Source organism: Choloepus didactylus, chromosome 5 (assembly GCF_015220235.1).
Source record: "Choloepus didactylus isolate mChoDid1 chromosome 5, mChoDid1.pri, whole genome shotgun sequence".
Lineage (NCBI taxonomy): Eukaryota > Metazoa > Chordata > Mammalia > Pilosa > Megalonychidae > Choloepus > Choloepus didactylus.
In genome coordinates, this window is record NC_051311.1 from 28,451,290 (window position 1) to 28,475,927 (window position 24,638).

The window sequence follows — 24,638 nt, forward strand, 5'->3', positions numbered from 1 at the left end:
AGGAAAGAGGGTGAGCGTGAGTGACATGGACCTGCAAAGTACAGGAGCTCTGGGCCCAAGCACAGCAGAGTGTACTGGGCAGTTCTTGCCTTTTTAAACTAGAACTGAGACTTGCTTTTTAGACTTTAAGGTTAATCTGCCAAACCATACTACTTAATGATGATCTGTTTGGGGGGAATGGAGAGAACAAGTGTGACATAATTAAAGTATAATGCCAGAGAGTTTGGAGAGAATGTAGAGGCTGCATCTGGCTCATTTGGGTCCTTCCTCCCCTCTTAGCGCACACACATGTCCACACACCCCAGGCTTTCTGCGCTGAGGTCTGTCACTGACTGGGAATGTACTTTAAGTGTGATTTATTCGAGTGTATTGGTAACCCTACTGCATGTTCAGGCTATTTGGCATATGTGTAGCTGTGGTAAGCTTGACTAAGAGTCATGCAGAGCAGGGAGGAATTTTCCCCAGGAGCTTTGGGTGCTTTCCCTGTCCGCTGTGGACTTCCCTGGTTTTTTGAACCCTTATGGGGGTAGAAAGCAACAGCGACTTGATCAACCCAGTCTAATTAACTGACTTGTTTTATGGGCAGGACACCTCATGTGAGGTCTACTTTGTGGAGATGGTTCAGACTTATGTGGATGAAATTTAACTGGAGAGTCTGACCCCTTGTTTTTCTTATCCTGTGCCAACATTGGACCATGAGAGAACCCAATGACATCCTGTCTCAGCAGATTTATATAAGGACAGATATTTTACTTGAGTTTGTGTGTATTGAACAAATTTTGTACAAGGGTGGATGAAACATTTGATGAAATGTTAACATGGAATTAACCAATTACTGGACCCAATTTCAAGGCAACACACTTTCTTGGTGTACATACACAGATGTATGGATTTGTGCCTTTGTTAGTTACAGCTGATATGAAGGGAGCACATTTATTTCATGAATGAGTCAATTCTGTGTTTCCCTTCCTTTTGGATAAATTCTGGTGACTCACTGCTTCCTCGAGTCAGGTTAAGCAGCACAAAGAAGGCTTGCCATTATAGTGTGGTGAGGGAGGTTATCCAACCCCATCCCCATCCCCACCACTACCCCATACTGCTAGGACCATTGTCTGCTTGAACTGGACTTTGAATCCTGACTATTGGCATGAACACAGAAAAGGCCGATGAAAGTGCAATACCTGCTTAGAATGATTTCTGGAAGAATCCTCTTGGCGGTATACATGTGTTGTGACAGAAAGTAGAACAGTTAGCTTTGCAAAAAGCCAGCTGAGGTTTGGTTTTATCCCCTTATAAGAGTTTACCTATTCAACTGCCCCATGGATGTTATTCAGTTAGATTGTAGGTTAAGAATTGCTGACATTTGGGGAGTTAAACTATTCCTACTTGATTTTTTAAAAGTATGGTGGCAGGATAAATTATTTTTACTTTTGTTTATTTTTGTTAAGTAAAAGCCTTTGGGGGGGGGCATCAATTCCCAAGCAAAGCCAACTTGATAATGAAAAGATACCTGGATCTAATGGTAATATACAAAAGCAAAGTTTCTCATGATGGAGGTGGATTTTCTGACAAGTTCGCCTTTATAAGAGACATTTGAAAGCTTAGCATGACAAAGAGGGCAATTAGTTTTGAAGTGGGAAGCAGAGGGTAGCCCAGAGTTTACTTATCTGGAGTGTATTCTTTTCCTGGGACAGGTTGGTGGTGGGGTGGGGGGGACGACTGGATTCCTCTAGGGTTAGAAGAAACATGAATGAAATCTCTGCATACCCCAGCCCTTTAAAATATGAGGTTTATATGCAGTTCCTCAAGATATCCCCTCCCTTTATACTTTGCCTAAAGAAAACATTAGCCATCAGATACCTACCTCCTTGAGGTCTTGGAACTTGTTGGAATGCAATACTGGGAAACGAGCATGGAGAGTTTCCGATGATTATGGGAAGTTTGGTATCTGGGTAATGAGCACTGAAGAAGTGCCTTGGTCCTTCGACTTAAGGATATTCCAATGCTGGCAAAAAGGGCAATCCAGAGTAAATCATCCCTGTTCAGAACAATTTGTACACTTGATTTTGCTTTTGGCAAGGAATTGGGAACCTATTAACTGCGAAGTAAAATTGGCTTTTAAAATCAAGGATTGAGTGAAGGACAGCAAAGATACAACCCTAGAATATATCCAAATACTTTCCCTCTGAATTTACCCTCTAATGTCACCTGTATATTCAACATGGGAAGGTGGTTTGTTTCTCCTGCTAATAGAAGCTGGACAAAGCAGAAGTAGGCATGGCATGTCCTATAAGCAGAGCTTTGAATGTTTATTTGTATTAAATATTTTCTGGTACTTTCTGTATTTGCAGTCATGCCCAACACATAAATGTATTGTGTTTTTGGATAATGTCGTATTTAACGTAAGATCATGTTTACCTCTGCATGCCCCAATGTACAAAAACTGTAATTTCAGATGTTCTAACATCTTGACAGATTTTTTTTTAGATGAGGCAGTTATCCTCAATCCTCTTTTTTTCATCACATGCCGGGATGATTTTAGTTACCATAGAAAGTGAAATAAAATTCATCTCTAAGTTATCAAAATAATTACACACACACAGTTTAAACTATATGTGGCATACAGACTTTCAGTAGGTTTTATATATCAAATTAATAATGAAAAAGATGGTGCCATGGAGGGAAAAAAATGTGCTGGGCAGCTTGCCAGTAGATTGAGTTGCTGAGCTGAGTAAGTGATTTTAACTTTGCTCTTTCCCTCATTTCTTCATCCCTTACCACACAGGTGTGTAGTGACAGTTAGAGACGGTCTGTGTAAACACCTAGCACACGTGAGCTGGTGCTGTCAACTGTAGGCTTTACACCACCACTCGCTAACTCTCTGAGCCCAGCTCAAGCTCTTTGAGCCTCAGTTTTCTCGTTTGCAAAGTGAACAGATTGAACAACATCAGTGTTCTTTAAATAGAAGACTCTCCTTCAAATGAAATCAGAGAAAAGTGTTCATGAAGAAAACCATGTGGTGAGACAATGGTGTGAAAACAAGGGTTTCAAACGTAACATTTCCTTACACCTTTCCCTCGATTCATCCATGACTCTCATTTTCTCAGAGGAAATGGAGCGAGCGGAAGGAATTTGAGAAGACTCAGAGTTCACCCCACGGGAGCCGGCCCAGTGCCCACTCTCCTCCCTACTCCTGTTGGCCTCCCAAAGTTCTCTGACAAGGTAGCACTGCTTCAGGGCTTAGGGATCTCCTGCATTTTGACTTTCAGCAGCTGTCTGACTCTTCCCATTATATAGGCTTTTGGAATTCCACAATAATGCCTTGGTAAATAGAAAAGGAACATTTCTGTGCAACTAGAACATGAAGACATAAATTTGTTGTCAACTTGCATTAATATTGTATAAGACATAATTTTTTACATTTTCATCATTAATATTTGATACACTGATCGAAAATTAACTAGAAGAAGATGGAAAAAGTGTGTGTAGGGTTTTTGATGGAATGAGAGTAAAAGTGTTAGGGTGGAGCATGGAGCCTTTTGCTTAAACAGGAGGGCTAAATTCTGTTCTTTCCTCTTTAGCTAAATTTAAAAAAATGGCTGTGGGCAACTTCTTTGTGTTTTAGTTTCTTCTCACTCACAAGTGATACATTGCAGCATAAAAAGACCACAAGCCAGGGCCATTATTTGCATTGCTATTTTATGTCCTAGATAAGAATAAGAAATCAATTTAAAAAATACAGAGAAAAGGGTGCTGGTTTCTTTTAACTAATGAGAAATCTAAAAATGTAAAATGTCCATTCATTTTTATTATTTTTAAGAAACTAAAGGTAAATAGATACATTGTTACCTACTGTTCTTCCTTAGGAATCTTATTTGATAAATATATATAATGTTAGTAATTAGCATAGTAATTCGTAGTTTGTAAATGAATGTTTATGATGAAGCAATATTTGTTTCCTAAAGTAGGTTGGATCAGTTTACTTCATAAATTGATATAACACGTCTTAACTTAGTAACTAATTCTGCCTGAGTTATCCTAATATCCAAACAAGCACAATGTGCATGAATGGGTCTTTGCTGTCTTCCTTTCGTGTCACCGAAGTTTATCTGTCCTCTTTCTCCCTTCTAATAGTGTTTCTTTTTATGAACTTCACAGTCTTTCTTGGATTCTCAGTTGTGGCCATATTTAGCAAGTATTTTGACTTTCTTTAATTCACTTCATTAAACCTTAAAAGAATTAACTCGTGTTCATAACTTGGTAGAATTATAGCCAGATTTTGCAAAGAGTTTGTGAAATGGCAGCCAGATGGCCATGAAATCTGAATATTTACTACTGGGAACTGAAGCAAGCTTTTCTGTCATAATGATGTACCATCTGCATTGTGTCCCTTACTCAGGGGATGGGAAGTCCTGTTTGTGGAAGTGATTTTCATACTGAGTACAAAGGGACGACAGAGAGGAGAAGGGCAAGCAAATCCTTGGGTGGCAATCTCTCCTGCAGAATTGGGCAGATATCCAGGCTGAATAACTGTTGCTTTGCTGGCATTTTGACTTTAATTTCAGAAAACAAGTTACGTTTATAGCGCTTCTGGGTGGGTCAAAACCCAGTACACTAAATGCCATTGCAACCCAAGTATCTCAGAATGGCAGTGCCAAACATGAGCTAATGCTCTACTTATTTCAAATAATATGTGATAAATAAAAACCCCAGAGAAGCCAAGGAATTTGAATGCCACTTTGAAATTTATCATAAAAAATTTAACTATGTTTTCAAAAGGAAAGGGAAAGAAACCGAGTGAGTATTCTGTATGGGCCAAGCACACTAACAGTTATTATTTACTGAGACTTGTGGCAAGTAGAAAGACCATAGGCTTTAGAATGAGATCTGGATTCCAATCCCAGCACTGCCAGCTGTGAGTGTGCAGCCTCAGATTGATTACTTAATCTCTCTGAACTTCAGATGTCTTACCTATATAAAGGGGATTTTTAACTTTCAGGTTATTGTGATGGTTACATGAGGTAATTTATGGAAAGTGCCTATGTGTTTGGAACAGTAAATACTTGACAAATGGTCCACATTATTTCTATACGTCAGAATGGTGTTGACCTAGGTAACAAAATAGAAGCTAAAATTGAAGTTGTAATACTTTAGATAGATGTTGGCTCAGAAAACATGTTCGGTTATTCTGAGTTGAAGGAAGAATGCATGGAATTTTAACGTTGGAAGAGACCTCGGTGGTGGGGTATGTGTTAGAGCATCCTCAAGGAAGAGATGTGTGAAGTGAAGTGTGGCCTGTGCTATTAAGTTATTGTCCCAAAGTCCCAGGATGAGTGGCGTAATTAGTGGCAGAACTCCTGTCTGCCTCTCTGATGCTCTTAACGAGGAACGGTGATATTCCAGATTTCCCTAAAGTGCTCCATTTGACAACACTCATGAAAGTATGTATGTCTGTGGGTGATGGGGAGTGGGGGTGTGGGCAGGGAGAAGCAAGGGAGTGACCTCCGAAAACATTCCAGTCTTGCCAAAGTCCACCCTTCATTTCCACAGAACGTGCTTCCCTTCATTCTGGTGACTTGAGGAGGGCACACAGCTTGGGCTCTTCGTTGCCAGCCCCGGCCCCAACTTCTGAAAACATGATGTGCATTTATAGACTCTTAAATAGAGCCAACCCAAAGTCACATCTGAGTGGAGATGATTGTAATTATGACTCCAGAGCTGTAACTACTTTGTTGGCAGACTGCTCCTCTGATCAGGAGAGTGTGGCCAATGGCGATTTGTTGCAGGGTGGTACCAATGATTTATGAACATGAGCTGCCCCACAGAGAAACGAAAGCCTCAGTGAGCAGAGGTGAGCTGTGGCTGGCAATGATGACAGCCTGGGGTTGCAGAGTGAAGGCATCTTGAGGAAACAATACAAGCTAAGGCACCGTGCCCGATCAGCAACCAGGCGGTGCTGCAACCTAGCAGGGATTTGTATTTTCGGTCCATTAGTGCTCCCAAACAGTGAAAATGACAGAGTGCCCATTGTAAACCAGTTACACTTGGGTATTGGCCACAACCCCATGTAACATAAATCTAGATCATTACCCAGCTGAGGGTGTTCAATGGCAAGTGTTTCCAGCTGCTCTGCGTGGAGTGAGGCGGGTGGCAGATGGCTGCATGGGCAGGCAGGGGTGAGGAAGCTGCCCTGGGCCGGGGCTTTGAAGGAGTTGTTCTCATTCCAGCCCAAACCATCGTCTGTGCCCTAACTCTGCCTTCTTTGAAGGGACGCCTAGAAATGTTTTCCCTTCTATGTCTTCGACTGGAACTGAATCCACAAAAGTGTCCATCAAAGAGATGAACTTTTCTTTATTCACTGCAAGGCACTGTTCTTGAGATTGTGGTAAGACTGGAATGGGGTGTTTTGACCAAGTTTGGATTTGCACAAGTATAGGGAGTAGCTGCTTAATTTTATTTTTCTAGGGAAATAAAGCATTTGTTTTTAAGGGAGCAACCCCAATGACGTTTCAAAGACGATTAGCAGTAACTTTGCCAATTTGTGGGTTTATCTATGTTAGTTAAGTGCATGCAACTGATATTATTACTTGTGTCTCAAGGCACTTAATATGTGAATAATATAAATAGAAATTCTATACCTTAGTGTATTTGAATATAAAAATCATTGCTTTCCCTCCAACTGGGTGCTGGGGCATGGGTCTGAGAACTGGATTCCAGGCTTGCGGGTAGCTGAGCTTGTGCCTCGACTTACCAGGCCTGGGCCAGGGGACTTGATATCACCCCCTGGGGAGGGTAGTAGGTACGGGCGTGAGTGCCCTCTGCAGCCCCCCCGAGCCTGAGGAGCGAGGTCAGGGCAGCTCCCTTTTCCTCACCCAAAATGCCACTGGCAGGGGAGGCTTGCCAGAGGAAACCGCCTTTCTCCCAACTGCCCTTTCCCCACTTCCTTATCTTACCCACATACTCCCTTGTGCCAAGGCCACTCCTGCCACCGCCAGCGCGCATGCACCGTGGCCAGAACAACCCCCGCCCGCTGCAACGGCTCCTGCGTCCTCTCAGAACCAATCCTAGCCCCTCTCCCTTCAATATTGCCATTTTAGGCTACTTCACCTCCTTTCCAGCCCTGCCCCTCTTACCAGCCTATATAACCTGTAATCACCCCTGAATAAATCTCTTTGGCGCATACTCCTACTGGATGAAGAGTGTTTTTTGTCCTTATCGCCGCCCTCCACACCTTGCACGCCTCTCGCCGAGGACCTTGGCCACGTCCTCCGCCTCGCCCTCGCCTCCGGGAAAGAGCCCCCGCCGCCGGTACCCTTTAAGCAGCCCCGAGAGCTGAGGGCTCGGCTACCGGCCGCCACTCCCCCTAGAAGCAGTAACCCCGACCGCAACTGGTGCCCCGTGTGAGGAACGTCTCCACACGACAGTTTGGCAGGTCACCCGCTCGCCCGGACGCCCCTCCAGCTTCCCATTTCCTCGCCTGCAAGGTAAGGGCCGCCTCTCCCTCGCCGCTTCCGGAGCCGTGTGAGGTTCCTTGCTCCGAAGCCGCTCCTCCCTTCCCCCACGCTCTCTTCATCCAGTAGGAACTCCTCCCTTCCCCCACGCTCTCTTCGTCCTCTTGTATGCGCACTTCTATGACCCCCGTTCCTCCTAACACTCTCCCTCTTCCCCTCCATTACTTTGCTGTAGTTCTTTGTATCTTTATTTCCTCATTTGGTGCCGTGTGCCTCTTTGCAACCGCCCCCCCTGACTGCTCTCGTTGCCAAAGGGCACTGCTTTCTGCTCTCGCCGTCTCCTTCGGCCTTGCAGCCACAGTTTATCTCATTCTCTCTGCTCAGTAAACTACTCCTCCTTCTCCTCCCCGCCAGCCGGCCGGCCCGGCCCGGGAACAACTCCCCCTCCTCTCCCCTCAGCTATGGGTAATCGTATATCTACATGTCAGGCACCTCAAGTTCGTGCTCTAGCGGGTCTCCTAGACACGCATCGCTGTAAAGTGTCTGTCCGGCAGCTGCAGATATACTGGGATCTCCTGCTGCCCTTTAACCCATGGCTCACCACTTGCCATCTTTGGGACCCTGTTACTTATGATCGCCTTATTGATCGAGTCACTAATGCCATGGAACATGAGAGCAAGCGCTTCCCTCCCGGCTTGCTCCCCACCTTAATAACCATCCGCTCCTGCCTTCAAGGCTCCCTCCCCCCTGATAGAGGCCCCGTTAAATCCAAGGAGGCCCTATCAACCCAGCCAACAGACTCAGATAGCGATACTAATTCAAATCATGACTCGGACACGGAGTCCTTAGTCGAGCAGATTAACAACGCGCTCGAGGTGACTCCCAAAAAGCAAGATAACACTGCGCCACGCCAAGATGGCGAACTTCCTCCTTCTTCTTCCATCGAGGGGAGGAAATGCTCCGGCGATGACATCAGCCCTAAGCTGGGCCGGAAACCGCATACGCTTTACCCCGCCCTTTCACAGGGCGGAGCTAGTCCACCATCTTATGCCTTGGGCCCCACCCTTTCACAGGGCGGGGCTGGTCCGCCATCTTGTGTCTTAGCCACGCCTACCGCGCCGCCATCTTGCGACGCTTGGGGCCTCCCACTCCCGCCTCTCCCTTCGGCGAGCTCCCCCTCGGAGCCGCTACCGGCAGCTGCCGCCGCTCCTTCCACCCTGCCAACTAACAACCCCTGGCTGCCTTCTGCACCTCAAGGCAATCCTTGGGGCAACGCTCCCCCTACCCCCACTCCCGCGCCAAGTCCTCTGCAAGCGTGTCCTCCTTTCTCTCGTGCTTTTCGCTGTTTTCCTCTTAACCTTGCCCCCACCCCACAGAGGCCGCATGACTGGTATCCCATTGACTTAGATACTATCAAGCAGCTTCGCAAGGCCGTCAAGGAGGACGGGTTAGGTAGCCCATATGCTTCCCAAATACTACAGGATCTTGCCATGAACTATTGCCTCCCCCAAGACTGGGCCTCGCTTGCCCGTTCAATTTTTAACCCCGGTCAGTTTGTTGACTGGCGTGCTCACTTCCAGGCAGAAGCAGCTAAGCAAAGTGAGCAAGATGCAGCCATTGGAGTCTATCATCCCCCCGAAGCCTATATGGGCACTGGAGCGTTTCTAGTGCGTCTGCTTATATTAATGCACCTGCCACCTTTTGGCCTATCCTTTGGAAAATCGCCTTACGCGCGTTTGCCAATTGCTCTGCCTGTCGGCCTAACAAATTCACCAAGCTCTTCCAGGAGCCGAGTAAGCCTTTCACCACCTTTGTCTCCAGAGTCGAAGAAACCTGCGCTCAAAAGGTAAGTAACCCCCAGGCCCAATATTACATGTGCCCATCCTCAAATCCTGGAAAATCGTACTGCAATTCCCCCAACGAGTACTACTGTGCATACTGGGGGTGTGAAACATTAGCCACTAATTGGAAGCCTCCTGTTCCTAATCATTACCTTACCTTAAAGTGGGCCCCTACAGGGTGCAAACTCCCTACTGTTAACTTGCTCGGCCAAGAAAGTGAGAGATCCTGCACACATCTTAATCTTACAGTGCAGCTCCCCACTAATCCCTCCTGGTTACTCAGTCAAACTTGAGGCTTCAGAATCTATGAGAAAGGAGCCGACCGAGGATCACTTATTCTTATAAAAAAGGAGGCTGTAAGCCAACCATACCAAAATACTGCTTTAAAAACACCCTCTGGCATAGGTCCCAATAAAGTCATTAACCCCCTTTTTCCACAGCTCTCCAGCCGCACCTTAGTTCCAACTAAACGTACTTCAACTACATCTCAAACCCCACCACCCCAGCTTCCTCTGCCCCCTTCTCGTTATTCCTCTCCCCTCCTCAGCCTCATCCAAGCCGCCTTTGCCTCAGTGAACTCCTCCAACCCCAATTTTACCTCCTCCTGCTGGCTCTGCCTCTCCACCTCTTCCTCACTGTACGAGCCCGTTGCCTCCAACCTCTCCTTTTCAGAAAGCACAGAAGACAGCCCCTCGGAGTGCAATTGGAATACCTCTGCCGTCCCCCTGACCTTTCATTCAGTCTCCTATACGGGAAAGTGCGTCCGCCCTCGCTCCAGTAACTCTCCCGACCTCACTGCCTGTGCCAGCTACTCATCTCCCAGCAGCTCGGCAAAATTTCTCATTCCTCATAACTCCTCCCAATGGCTCTGCTCCTCTACAGGACTTACCCCCTGTCTCAGCACGAAAGTCATCAGCGAATATAAAGAAACTTGCCTCCTAATTGTCCTTATCCCTAGGATCTTATACCACAGCGAAGAAGACTTCTTCCTCCGTCTGGAAAGAACTGCAGTTCCTGCTACTCTGCAAAAGCGAGAGCCCATCACCGTCCTTACAATTGCCTCCCTCCTAGGTCTTGCCGGCGCTGGCACCGGAATCGCTGCGTTAGCCAGTCAAGGCTCCGCCCTAACTCACCTCAGGGCGGCTGTTGACGAGGACATTCGTCACTTACAAAACGCTATTTACCATTTAAAAAATTCTGTCAATTCCCTCTCTGAGGTCGTGCTCCAAAACCGCCGAGGTCTTGACCTTCTCCTCCTCAAAGAAGGAGGCCTCTGCGCCGCCCTAGGAGAAGAGTGCTGTGTTTATGCCAATTCCACAGGTCTCGTCGAGGACAGCCTGAAAAGGGTCCGAGAAGGACTGGAAAAGCGTAAAAGAGATCGTGAAGCCACCAGTTATTGGTCCAGTTTTTTCACTCCCATCCTCCCATACATCCTTCCTTTTCTTGGCCCCCTATTAATAATTATTCTAGCTCTCATCTTAGGACCCTGCCTCATCCGCAAAATTGTCCAGCTTGTAAGAAAACAAACAGATGCCATTTTTTCCTCGTTCGTGCAAATCCAGTATCAGCGACTCGCCACCTCTGACGCCCCCCACTCCAAGATGACAGCCAACCCTCCGCGACCTCAACACCACCGGTCGACCCGCCGACCGCGAGGCCCTTCTCAATCACCTGAACATCGCTCTCACCTCGAGTTCCAGCTTCTCTGAACCCCTGAACTTTAAACCCCTGAACTTTAAACCCCTCACCTTCGCCCAGCCCGCTGCAGCGAAGCCCTTGTCGAGCGCCCGGGCACCACACCAACATTAAGCTCCAGCCTCGCTGAGCCACCGTCAACCCCTTTTTCCCTTCCCTGACCTCCCCCTTCCCTCACCCTTAGCGGGCCTCTCCGGTAAAGCCTCTTCCTCTAATTAGAAAAGAAAGGGGAATTGCGGGTAGCTGAGCTTGTGCCTCGACTTACCAGGCCTGGGCCAGGGGACTTGATATCACCCCCTGGGGAGGGTAGTAGGTACGGGCGTGAGTGCCCTCTGCAGCCCCCCCGAGCCTGAGGAGCGAGGTCAGGGCAGCTCCCTTTTCCTCACCCAAAATGCCACTGGCAGGGGAGGCTTGCCGGAGGAAACCGCCTTTCTCCCAACTGCCCTTTCCCCACTTCCTTATCTTACCCACATACTCCCTTGTGCCAAGGCCACTCCTGCCACCGCCAGCGCGCATGCACCGTGGCCAGAACAACCCCCGCCCGCTGCAACGGCTCCTGCGTCCTCTCAGAACCAATCCTAGCCCCTCTCCCTTCAATATTGCCATTTTAGGCTACTTCACCTCCTTTCCAGCCCTGCCCCTCTTACCAGCCTATATAACCTGTAATCACCCCTGAATAAATCTCTTTGGCGCATACTCCTACTGGATGAAGAGTGTTTTTTGTCCTTATCGCCGCCCTCCACACCTTGCACGCCTCTCGCCGAGGACCTTGGCCACGTCCTCCGCCTCGCCCTCGCCTCCGGGAAAGAGCCCCCGCCGCCGGTACCCTTTAAGCAGCCCCGAGAGCTGAGGGCTCGGCTACCGGCCGCCACTCCCCCTAGAAGCAGTAACCCCGACCGCAAGGCTGGCCCTGGCTCTGCTGCCTACGAGCTGTGTGAGTTTGGGTGAGTTACCCAACATCTTAGTTTCTTTGTCTGTCAAAATGGGACTAAAAATACTTGGTTCATAAGGTTGCTATTTGCATTATATGAGATGATGAGTGAAAACATTGAACTCAGTGCCTGGTGCCTAGGAGGTATTCCCCAAGGTTAGCTCTCCTTTCTCTTCCCCCAAGGACCAAACCCCAGACACATGCTTTCCAGGCTGTGGCCTTTTCTGCCCTGCGTTGCTGTCTTTCTTTGGATCTGGCAATGTCTGTATAGCACAGTGTGTCTGTATAGCACAGGCATGTCTGTATAGCACAGTGTATAGAGAAGAGATTCGAAACAGTAGGAGACTAGAACTTGAGATCTGCCAACAAGATAGAGCACCTCGTTTCTGGTTCTCTTTGCTTAGGGAATGGTAAGATCCATCTTTGTGGAATTCCTTGGGAGCATTGCAAAGCATTTGAGAGATGGCCTCTTATGAAATCAATCACATATACCAATTGAAAAAAAATATGAATTATATTGAAATGTAGAATGTTGTACTTGTTCTCTGGCAGCTTTCAGTCGTACCATAACTGATAATACTAACACATGTGAAACAAAATGAGACAAATTAAGACCATCCATTCATGGATTTCCAAAGGCTGATGACAGCATAGGAGAGACTACTTGCTCTCAGTGAGACTACTGAAAATAGATTTCAATAATCATACTCATCAATTGTTTGATAAATAAAAGAAGAGGCTCAAAAACCATTTCAAAATTAGATGTGACTCACAGTCCTGGCTAAATTATGAGGTGTGAAAAAAGTCCAAGATTATCAAGAAAAGAAAGCAACTCGCGTGGGGGTTTCCTAAAATTTAGATAGTAGATCTAAAGATGTCTATGCCATTTCTAGCCACTGTGTAATAAAGAATTTCTCCATAGCCCCAGATAGAGTATGCAGTTCCCTTTGGTTCTCATTGGAAAGCTGGAGTTTTGCTTCCAAAGCTAGAAGAAATAAATTATGGGCAAAACCAATATTTTCTCATGCACTCCAAAATGATGGCCTTTCATTATTTAAAAATACAATTTTGCTGCTAGAATTTGAAACAACGAATTAAATTTATGGGGTCAGGGTGAAACTAGCAAATATTACAAGGAAAGGAACACTCATAAATAAAAATTAAGAGAAAGTCATTTATGAGAGGGAACCAAATAAGAAATAAGCCAAAAGGGCTGGTAAGGTAAATGGATGTATAAGCCTAATATTCATATTTATATGCAAGAGATTAAGTTTGGCAAAAGCAGCCTAGCATTGGTTAGTGCTTTGCTGGTAGGCTATGTGCCTGATGTATTTTTCATCGAACGGAACATCCAGAGGCATTTGGCACTCTTCCCCACCCTGCCCTCTGTCCCTGAAGGCTGGCCGGTGTGTCCTTTGTCAGCAGGCCCCTTTGCTATCTGGTTCATGGTTTGCTTTGGCCAAGGGGGAGCAGCCTCCGCAGGAGTTTGGAGGGAGGGAAGGAAGGAGAGCTGGGTGTTTATTCCTCTGGCTGCCTCCCTGCAGGGTCTTCCCAGCTGGTTCTGTCCTCTGACTGCAGGTCACTGCTCTGCTGACAGCAGTCTTGAAGTCTTTACAGCGTCACTCTCTCCTTCTGAGTTCTGGTAACCTCCATCCTCTCTTGTTTTGGGCAGAGGGGGTGAAAAGCTCTGTCGTGACTAGCCTTGAGTTCCAGTACAGTCCCCTGGGGTTCCTGACATCCTCTCCACACCTTTGTAAATAGTCCCTTTCAAAATCCTCTTCAAATTATCTTAATTTGAATGTGCCATCTGTTTCCTTTTGGGTCCCCGACTGACACGGAATGTTTTCCTCGGTTCTTTCCCTAAGTCCTATCTTAATTTATAGAAGAGTTGGGAAGTTCATTACACGTCAACTGCCACATTGGTCTTTATTATGTATACCTGGCACAGAAAGAAGACATACACGACAAGGCTTGCTTGTTTAATTTCATTTCATCCTGTTTGCTTGCTTCTTTTATTGAAAATGTCATCAACTTTATGAACCTAATAAGGTCTCAAATCTAAAATCTCCAGTGTGATTCAGCAGCACCTATCTATTCAGCCCTGTGTGGATCTTGAGCTGGGGCTAGATTTTCAGCAAACCTTGAAGAACACTTCAGACATTTTTCTTTTAATCTTCATTTTGTAAAATTTCTTTATTATTTTAATATACCAGATTAGTTAAATTTTGGGGCATTGTATCACCCACAACCACAACAAAACTTAATTGAGGGTATGACCCAGGCATGTGGTTATTTTGGAAGGACCCAACATTTTGGATGTGAAATAGAATCTTAATTTCCTTGTTAATCTTGATTATCTACTATGGAACTGGCCTTTTAGGTTATCCGTTTCTTGAATATTTGAATTTTTTTATTATGAAAATAATCCAAGCTTGTGATGGAAAATTTAGACATTCTACCAAGTATGAAGAAGAAATAAAATCAATATTATCAAGCATAGCCACTGTAGTTATGATTCGCTGTATTTCTTTCTAGCATGTTTTCAGTGCATGAGTTTTAAAACAAAACATGGTTGGGTACATACTCTAGATAAAATTTATAACCCTGCTTTTTTTTTTTCCACTTTGCATTGTATCAGCATCTTACAAGTAATTGAAAAAATCTTCCTAACCTCATTTTTAATGGTTGCCTAATATTTTGAATAACTTGCTACCCAACTGCTATGAGGAGTCATCATTTATGCCATGATTCGATCCCCAGGGTAAGCCCAAATCCCTTCTCTCTTTTTTAAATGTATGGTTGAGAAGTAGTTTAGCAGAAGGCGGCGAGATGTCAAATGCAATTATGTATAGGGAGAAAGGCAAGATACGTGTATTAAGTATCAGGACCAGTCTTTAGAGTTTCTATGTTAATTGGCACAACAGATTCTCACAACTGCCCAGTGAGGTAGGTATGAAGCCCCCATTTTGCAGAAAGGAAAACCGAGGTGCAATCAGTGTAAGTAAGTAACTTGCCCAAGTTCACACAGCTGGAAAGGGACAGAGCAGGATTTAAATCAGGTCTGTTTGGTCATGTGTTTCCCACTGTACCATGTTGCTAAGTGTATCCAAGATAGAAACGACCCTTTTTTTTTGAGAAACTTGTGTACATGATATACCTTTGCTACAGGGTAACTTGGATAGTTTAAAAACTTTCTTAAGATTACGTGAGTAAGAGCCACAGAAAAGAAAACCCTGTGGTAATTAATGTTTCCAGGTTTGGACATTACTTGGGTAACAATTCAAGAGGGACTAAAATATTTGTATGTATAGCAGAGGCATTGGAGGTAGAAGGTCATTCTCCCAAAGCCTCCCTTGGCTTTTGTCTCCATCCAGTTTTCACGATGCCTGTAAAGGTCTCCAGTAATCCTGATTAAAACTCAACCTGATTCAGTGGGGCACCTAAACTGAAGTAACATCTTCAAGAGATCTTATTTACAGTGAGTCCACACCCACCAGAATGTGAATCAAGACCAAGAGCATGTCTGAAGTGAGGCACACAATTCAATCCACTGCAGATGTTAAGTCTTTCCTTATTATAATAAAGTAACAACTTCTGGGACTCATCCCAGTTATTTCATCTCGGTAATTCACTTTGAGCCAGATGTGAAAAAGTATTTTGTCTTCAACATATACATTGGGAAAGACATCCAATAAAGTTAAGTAGTGAATTAGCTTTGGCCTGGATGGTAAGGACAGACTTCATAGAGGAACTGTGTCTTAGGAAGGGATTTCTGGAAGCGAACCTGAGATGGTGATTCTCATGCAAGTGTTTATCGATGGAGTGCTCTCAGGAGAACCATGTCAGAGAGAGAGGGAAGCAGGACAGACAAAGCCATGGTTTCAGGAGAAGTCCCACCTCAGCCTGGTCACCCAGGGAGTTCTGGAACATAAATAACAGCACTGTGACCAGTGTCAGGGGTGCTGGGCTGCTCTAATCCCATATCAATCAGTCATTGGCCACCCCAGGGAGAGGGTAGGGATATAACCTCCCAGGCAATTCTTTGGGAGGCATTTTTCTTTTTCTTTTTTTAAAATGCAATTTTATTGAGATATATTCACATACCAGATAATCATCCAAATTGTGCAATCAGTGGTTCATGATATCATCCTATACTTGTGCATTCATCCCCACAATCAATTTTTGAACATTTTCATTACTCCAAAAGAAAAAAAAAGTAAAAAAGAACACCCCAAACATCCCATACCCTTATCCCCGCCCCTATTATTTATTTATTTTTAATCTTTATTTTCTTATGCATCTGTCCATACGCTGGATAAAAGGAGTGTCAGTCACAAGGTTTTCACAATTACACAGTCACACCTTAAGAGCTATATATTTATACAATTGTCATCAAGAATCAAGGCTATTGGATTGCACTTCAGCAGTTTCAGGTATTTCTTTCTAGCTATTCTAATACACTAAAAACTAAAAAGGAATATCTGTATAATGCATAAGAATAACCTTCAGGATGACCTCTCGACTCTATTTGAAATCTCTCAGCCAATTATTTTCTTTCATTTCTTTTCCCCTTTTGGTCAAGAAGGCATTCTAAATACCATGATGCCCAGTCCAGGCTCATCCCTGGGAGTCATGTCCCATGTTGCCAGGGAGATTTACACCCCTGGGAGTCATGTCGCACATTGGGGGTGCAGGGGCATTGAGTTTACCTGCCGAGTTGGCTTAGAGAGAGAGAGGCCACATCTGAGCAACAGAAGAGGTTCTCTGGGGGTGACTCTTGGGCACAATTATGAGTAGGCTTAGCTCCTCCTTTGCAGGAATAGGTTTCATAAGTGCAAGCCCCGTGATCGAGGGCTTGGCCTATTAAATTGGTAGTTCGGGGAGGCATTTTTCACCAGCCAAGAGCAAGCCTCTGGAAAAGAAAACAGATGTGAGTTGTTAGCAGCCAGTATCCATGCCAGTTGGTGGATGAATGTACTGGCTATGATTTATACAGAGTGGGAGGTATTATCATTATTTGCTTTGCTCTCTCAATGTCTGTCTCCTCTAATAGTCTAGGTAAACACATCTTGAGAGGAAAATCACTGAGACTTGTTTGTAAAGAGGCTGTCAGGGGACATGGAGAATTTGGTGAATGCTTTGTGGTGGTGACAAATGATGTCTATTATAGTTGTTCATTCATTGTGTAGTCTAAGTGGTTGGGGTTGGGAGCAAGGATGAGTTCTGAGAAACGTCCTGTCAAAGCAGCTCACATTCTCTAGAGAGAACCTTCATGTGGGGCAGAAAGACCCCCAGCATCACTCAGGACAGAGGGACCACTGGGCAGGGCCTCCTGGGAGTGGGCAGAGACCAAATCCAGCTCCAAGCCGTTCCCTGAAAGGGCCTCATTCATGCTTCCCAGCTCGGAAGTCAGTGGAATTAAAGGGACATCCTCCTTGTATTGTTTGTCTCTAGGGTGTTCCTATCACCTGTGGGCCAAAGGTGGACTAAAATGCTGAGTTTACCCCTGCTCATCTCAATTCTTTGTCTTTGTGCTCAACAAGTGAGTTTGGCAAAGTTTTACTGGAGGCTTCAAGTAAGATGCCCACTTCAGGCATGCCCTGGCCTCATGGACTTACTCAAGACTTAGTGAGGAGTAAGTAACATTACTCTAATGATGGATTTTAGTAGACTGTGAGCTGGAGTTCCAGAACCAGCTCACACACCTGTATTTCAGGGGATTGAACAATCACTTTATTTTTCTTGTAACCGAAATTAGGGAAGCAACTTTTTTTAGGCTTGCATTGTTGCTGGAAATGTTAACTGATGACAAGTTATCAGTAATTGCTTCTCTTTCAGAATGATACAGGAACACAAAATGTCAGAAGATCCAAGTCATTTCTATTTTGTTTTCCAGCATTTTCTCCTTACATCTGCTTTTAAAAAAATTAATGCTTTAGTTTGGCTTTAGGGATGAGATCCAGTCACTAGCGGAATGGAGAAGCGGTAGGTACGGGAGGGAACCAGACAAGGTAGAACTCAAAGATCATCATGAATTCGTCTGGCAGTTAGTAAGTACCTAGCTCTTGTCATGTTCATTCTGCCCATTATGTTCAGAGGCTTTTAGAATGGAAACAGCTTGTTATATGTATATATTTAACACAAAATTTCAATTTAGTATAGTAAAAAACAAGTTAAAGTTTTGAAACATCCTGTGAAATGTTTGAGGGCAGTGTTTGTTCCTTATTTATTTATTTGTTTGTTTGCCATATTCCATGCTATTCTTCTAGCCATATCATGTACTGGGCTTTTGAGGTTAAGAGCAATGACTTTTTCTTATTTTTTTACTCATTTTGAAAAAAATGTTTTAAAAACAAAGCTGTATATAAGAGTAATTTTGTCATAATTGGGTTCACCACAGTCTCCTGTCAAGAGCTGAGCTGAGAGACCCAAGCTGAGCTGCCAGGTGTTGAAAGAAGCTGGTTAAGACACTCAAAGCCAAAATGGAAGTAACAGCGAAGGCTTTAATCACTGACTTTGATGGTATAAGCAAGGGGTTAACCCAGAGAAAAGTGCTAGCTCCCTGGTTCCATTTTCCCCATGGAAAGACACCACTGGGTGAGGGTCAGATGGATCAGCACGGTTGTGGGTGTCTCACTTCCAAGGGAGCCCCAAACAAAAGGCTTTGTAGTTTTATGGACCTGGGGGCTGTGGTTGAGGAGGGTGGTGGTGAGGAGTGGAAAAGTACTGAGTCAGAGTGGAGAACAGTGTTTCCACGGCTTCCCCTTTCTCTCCCCAGTAAGAGGGTCTCAGCAGAGGTGCCCAAGGAAGACCTTGGCTTAGGAACACAGATGTGGGAAAGAGTATGACCTCCCTTCTGAGACTGCAGTTTACTGGCTAGGCACCAAGTCTTCATGGGGCCAGCAGCTTTCTCCCAAGAGGCCTGCCAGGTGGCTCCTTCGTAATTGCCTATGGTGGACCTGAAAGAGGACACATAGGATGTTGGCCAGAAGCCAGGCTCCTCAACTCCAAATTCAGATATGTTGTAGACACTCAGTAAAGGTTTATTGAATGGGCCAGATGAAGCATGCAACTTGTCTTTCCTGTTTTCTGTGAAAATAGCATTGGATTGTTTTGGCGACAGGTACCTATCCAAATCTGGCCATCCAAATGCTCTGACACCCCTGTTGGGCATTTTGGGACTTTCTCTTTTAAACTATGGGAGTCATATCAGGAAGGCTCAGTCATGATTCTGAAGACACCAGTTTTCTTTCAAGGCATGAGTTATGAGACCTTCTTGAGTAGAAGGAGTGAGATGACAAACACAGGGCATGGGCCAGCGGAAGCTGAGAGATGGGTAGAGTCAAATGCGATTTGTCCAGAGAATGGAGAGAGGCCAGGAGAAAATGAGAATGACATATCTTACCAAATGAGTTAAGAATGTTTTCACTTTAGGGGAGTATGGACAAAACTCAAGGTGTGAGAGACCCTGGAGTGATCTGTTTTCTGTCACCTCCTCTGTCCTTTAAAGAGCTTTTGTAAAAATGGAGTTAGTTAATAAAAATGTCCCCTTTCTCTACTGACTTTGTTCAAAGCATTTAGTGCAACAAAAACCTATTCTAAAAATAAAATAAACATGTTCATATTACCAGTGAAATGGAAGGGCCCAAAATGGTGGGTTTGTGTGCATGTGTGTGTTTACTTTTGTTTTTAACTTCCCATTTTCTTTTAAGTAACCAACACTCATTTGGGGGTTTGGGCTTCTCAAACCTAGGTAAATATTTAGGCAGAATGTTTGTAATGTTGAGTTCAAGCTTTCATTTACTTTCAGATGATTTCTGGTGGAGGGAAGAGAGGGATTGTGCAGTTTGCCTTACAGTTGCTGACGTGTGAATAGGCACATGTTTGCATAAGAATGCCATAAAACATGATAGTACATAATTATATTCTTGTATTACTTATTGAAGGGTAGGGTGGCACTGTATTGGAGGTGAGGATGGTGCTTTATGATTGTTTCATGTGATACAAATTTCTTAAGTTATTTCTCCATAGATGATAGTTTAATGGCTCATCAGTTTTATTCTTTCCCATATTAGCTGGGGGCTGTGTACCTCTGGACCAGGAGAGTTTATTTTTATCCACTGCTTTCCAGGAGATTGTTTATGAAATGTAGGTTTCCACTCACCCAAGGCAGACAGACATCTATTTGCTTTTCCAGGAGTCTTTACTACCGCCTTCCATTCATTCTTTCATGCATGTAAGAAGGCTGAGCAGGTGCAGTGCCTGGCACTGACTGTGAAAAGGTCGTATTAGCTTGACTAGCCATGGCCTCTTGGGTACCGCTCACCCTGGGAACACATGCCATTTACCCATGTCCCATACCTGGGGCTCACGAGTTTGAACTTGGCTTGCAGACTTGAATCTTGATGGCATTAAGGCTTTTTTTTTGTGACCACTCATCTGCTCAAGGAGCTGTTGCAGCCAGTGGCTGTGAGCTAGACTGTTAAGAGTGAAATGTGTCTTGACAGAAGTGATGGGGCTTATTTCCCTAGAGTGCTTCTAAGATGGTAATGTGATAGACATGAAGTAATGAAGCATGGCTTGAAAGCTGTTATATAAAGGACCATAGTGTGAAAAGAGTTCATAATTTGCTGTCTCATGCATGGCTTTGGACAGCCATCTGTACGACTGTAACTTGGGGCATTAAATTCAGTGTAAAGGCCTAAGTGGTCATTCACCATATTGCTGCTTCGGGTTTTTCTTCTTTTTGAGCACAGTCTTTTGTTTCTGCTTGCTTTTGGCCTTTCAGTGACCAAGCTATGCTTGGTTTGAGTTTCCCATTGATGAACTTATTGTTCATAATAAAAAGACCTGAACACAATTTACCATCATTCTTTGGACACACACCTTGGTGAGGAGAGATAGATGAACTCTGTCCCTGATGATAAATTTCCTTGTTGTTTTTCCTTTATTTCTTTTTTCTTTAAAATTTTAAAAAATTGGAACACAGAGCAACTCCAAGTTCTTTTGCTTCTGGATTTAGTTGGCGTGACTTGAGGAAATATAGTCCGCAATGCTAAATTGCTAATACATGATTTAAAAAATATATGTGTGTGTATATACCTCAAATATATATATATATATATATATATGAAGTTGGTTATATTCTTATGCTCCCCTCCCTCAACACATGTATATACATACACACATGTACATTTCAAGGCAATTTGATTACTCAGTCATCCCGCCCCCCCCCACTCCCCACCCTAACACCCAAGCCATTCTGAATGAGGATTGTCATCAGGGAACCATGCAGGGAACTTTCTGACCAAGTGTCTCTTGGCTTTTTCCTCAGAAAGTAGGAAGAAATGGGGGTTTGGGTGGAAAAAAAATATATATATATGTGTATACACACACACACACACACACACACACACACACACACAGAGGCGTATGTGTATTCCCTTTCCTTTGCGACAAACTTTTTCATGGTTTGGGTAATTCTAACCCTAGCCCTCTCTTTTTTTCCAACATTGTAAACCTACATGCACACACACACACACACACACACACTCACACTCACACTCACTCTTTAACCAATCTCCATTATCTGCTTTCTCGTTCAACTCTTGCTCACTGAGCCTAGGAAAGCTTTCCTGCTTCTCCTCTATTTTCCCCTTTCTCTTATGTTGGTTGTCTGTTTATCTAAACTGTAAGCTGCATCAGTGCCTTCCATAGATAACAAATGTAAGAATAGGGCTGATGTTGCAAACTCGTTTCAAGGAAAAGAAATAATATCTGAAGTGAGATAAGTATAAAAATGAAAGAAGCACGCGGAACATCTAGAGTCCTTGAAGTTGCCCAGAAGGCTTCTGCAGAATCTCTGACAATTCCTCATTATCCCCATTATCTTCATCATTCTATTCTAATTACATTTATTTTATGTTCCTCAGGTACTAGTGTCAGCATTGAATATACATAAAATTAATTTGGATTCAATTTGATTGTTTTGCTTAATTATTACTCTAAAGATCTTGTTTTCCCTTACTTTTCATTGCAAATATGTAGTATTTAAATTGTGTTTTGAGTTAGGCTTTTATAGACTGGTCAGGGATCCAAATCACTAATTCCAAGTTCCAACTATTTGACTTAACTTTATCTTAAGGCATACCTCGGCGATATAACAGGTTCACTTCTAGACCACAACAATAAAGTGAGTAACACAGGAAAGCAAGTCACATGAATTTTTTGGTTTCCCAGTGCATATAAAAGTTATGTTTACATTATTTGGAAGACTATTAAGTGTTCAGTAGCATTATTCTAAAAAAGCAATGTTCATATCTTAATTAAAAAATATTTTGTTGCTAAAAAATGCTAACCATCATCTGAGCCTTCAACAAGTCATTTTTTTTTTTTTTTCTGTGCTGCTTTGAAACTGTTGTTCACACTTAAGATTATTTCTATAGGATGCATTCCTGAGTTAGCAGTTACAGGGTATCACAGGCTTGAGACCCTGTTTGCAAATTGCTATTAAAATATTGCACGTCCTCCCTAGCAGTGGAAAGCAGTATTGTCCCAATTCCAAGCAGCTCTGCACACAGCCGATAACCACCACTAATTGATTAAAATAAAAAAAAAATAAAAAGAAAAAAAAGGAGGCTATTGCCTGTTGCTGGCTGCTGACTGAACAGGGTGGTGGTTGCTGCAGGTTGAGGTGGCTGTGGCAATTTCTTAAAATTAGACAGCAATGACATTGGCCACATCAATTGACTCTTCCATTCATGAAAGATTTCTCTGTATCATGTGATGCTGTTTGATAGCATTTTATCTACAGTAGTACTTCTTTCAAAATTAAAGTCAAACCTCTCAAAGCCTGCCTTTGCTTTATCAACTAAGTTAATGTAATACAGTGGTACCTCGGTACTCATAGTTAACTGGTTCCAGGAGGTGTGACGAATACCAAAAATGACGAGTACCAAACAAATTTCTCCCATAAGGAATAAGGTAAATAAATGTAATGCATTCCCAAACCAAAGACAATGCACATTTTTAAGGCAATATATAAAAAGACATGGTTGTATATCATTACTTTATATGAGAAATAAACGTAAAAATTAATAAATACTTAGATTAAATAAAATAAAAACTTCACTCTACCTGTACTGAGAAGATTCCAAGGCCTAATAGGATGGTGGGAGGAGAGTGGTGCAGAGGAGAGCTTATCTGGAGTGTTGCTTGGAAGGTGAGTCCCCCTCCATTAGAACATCAGGCACTTGCATGTCAGGTGTTCTTTCTCTCTTCTGCCTGTTTTCAGCTTGCGCCACAGGCTCTGAACCGTGGAACTCTGAACTTTGTCAGAACTTTGTCCGGATGGTGCTTCTCCACAAAGTTCTGAACTTCTGCCCATTCTGTACACATTTCTTTTTCAAGGAAATGTGGACATTGTCCTTTTTCTCCTCTTCACCTGAAGAAATCTCTTCAGCCACCTCTTGTTGCTGCTTCTTCTGTAGTTCCTGCAGCTTCTCAGTGCCGAGCTCTTCACGATGTTCCTCTACTAACTCCTCAACATCAGCCTTTTTTTTTTTTTATCACTTCTTTATTCTTAAGGATGCTGGAGACAATTGTTCTAGGCATTCCATATACCCTAGCAAGATCATTTATGTGAATGCTGCTCACATATTTGCCTGTTATTTCTTTTTCTTGCTCAATGGTGGTGTGCTCAGCACTCTCACTGCTCATTTTCTTAGGACCCATGATGAGAAAAAAAAGCATGAAAATACACAAAATGACCACAGAAGCCAAAATAAGACTGCAAGGGGATGTGTACAGGGCAAGAGCTACTGCATTACTAACGTGTGACCCCTTGTTTCAGCTGGAAAGGGTAGTGAGTCAGGAGGCAACTGATGCTTGTGCATCGAGTACCAAATAAAAGATGAGTACTGGGACAAAATTTCCACATCAAATGCATCGAGTACCATATTCGACGAGTTTCAAAGCGGTCGAGTACCGAGGTACCACTGTATTCTAAATTCCCTTGTTATCATTTCAACAATGTTCATAGCACCTTCACCAGTAACAGATTCCATCTCAAGGAACCACCTTCTTTGCCCTCCATAAGAAACGTCTCCTCATTCGTTAAAGTTTTATCAAGAGATAGATAAAATTCAGTCACATCTTCAGGCTCCATTTCTAATTCTAGTTCTCTTGTTTCTTCCAACACATCTGCAATTACTTCCTCCACTGAAGTCTTGAACTCTTCAAAGTCATCCATGAGACTAGAATCAACTTCTGACAAACTCCTGTTCATGTTGATATTTTGACCTCCTATGAATCATAAATATTCTTCATGGCATCTAGAATGATGTATCCTTTCCAGAAGGTTTTCAATTGACTTTGCCCAGATCCATCAGATGAATCACTGTCTACAGTAGCTGTAGCCTTATGAAATGAATTTCATTAAAAGATTCTAAAGTTGAAGTGACTCCTTGACCCATGGACTGCAGAATGGATGTTGTGTTAGCAGGTGTTTCAGTTTGCTAATGCTGCTGGAATGCAAAATATCAGAAATGGATTGGCTTTTATAAAGGGGGTTTATTTGGTTACAAAGTTGCAGTCTTATGTGTCTAAAGCTAAGGCATCCAAGCTAAGGCATCAACAATAGGGTACCTTCACTGAAGGATGGCTGATGACGTCCAGAAAACCTCTGTTAGCTGGGAAGGCATGTGGCTGGCATCTGCTGAT

At 43.7% G+C, this 24,638-nt stretch overlaps 1 protein-coding gene and 1 long non-coding RNA gene across 2 annotated transcripts in view; one reads left to right on the forward strand and one right to left on the reverse strand.

Annotated features, from left to right (window-relative positions):
* The window catches only part of PTPRN2 (protein tyrosine phosphatase receptor type N2), a 1,313,563-nt gene that overhangs the window by 69,221 nt on the left and 1,219,704 nt on the right, over positions 1-24,638 (forward strand). The gene's annotated exons all lie outside the window — the stretch shown is intronic.
* On the reverse strand, positions 1,634-23,122 carry LOC119533860. The gene is made up of 3 exons (XR_005216911.1): positions 23,055-23,122; positions 1,865-2,005; positions 1,634-1,729 (listed from the first exon to the last, which is right to left on the reverse strand). It is a non-coding gene; the product is annotated as an uncharacterized LOC119533860 (long non-coding RNA).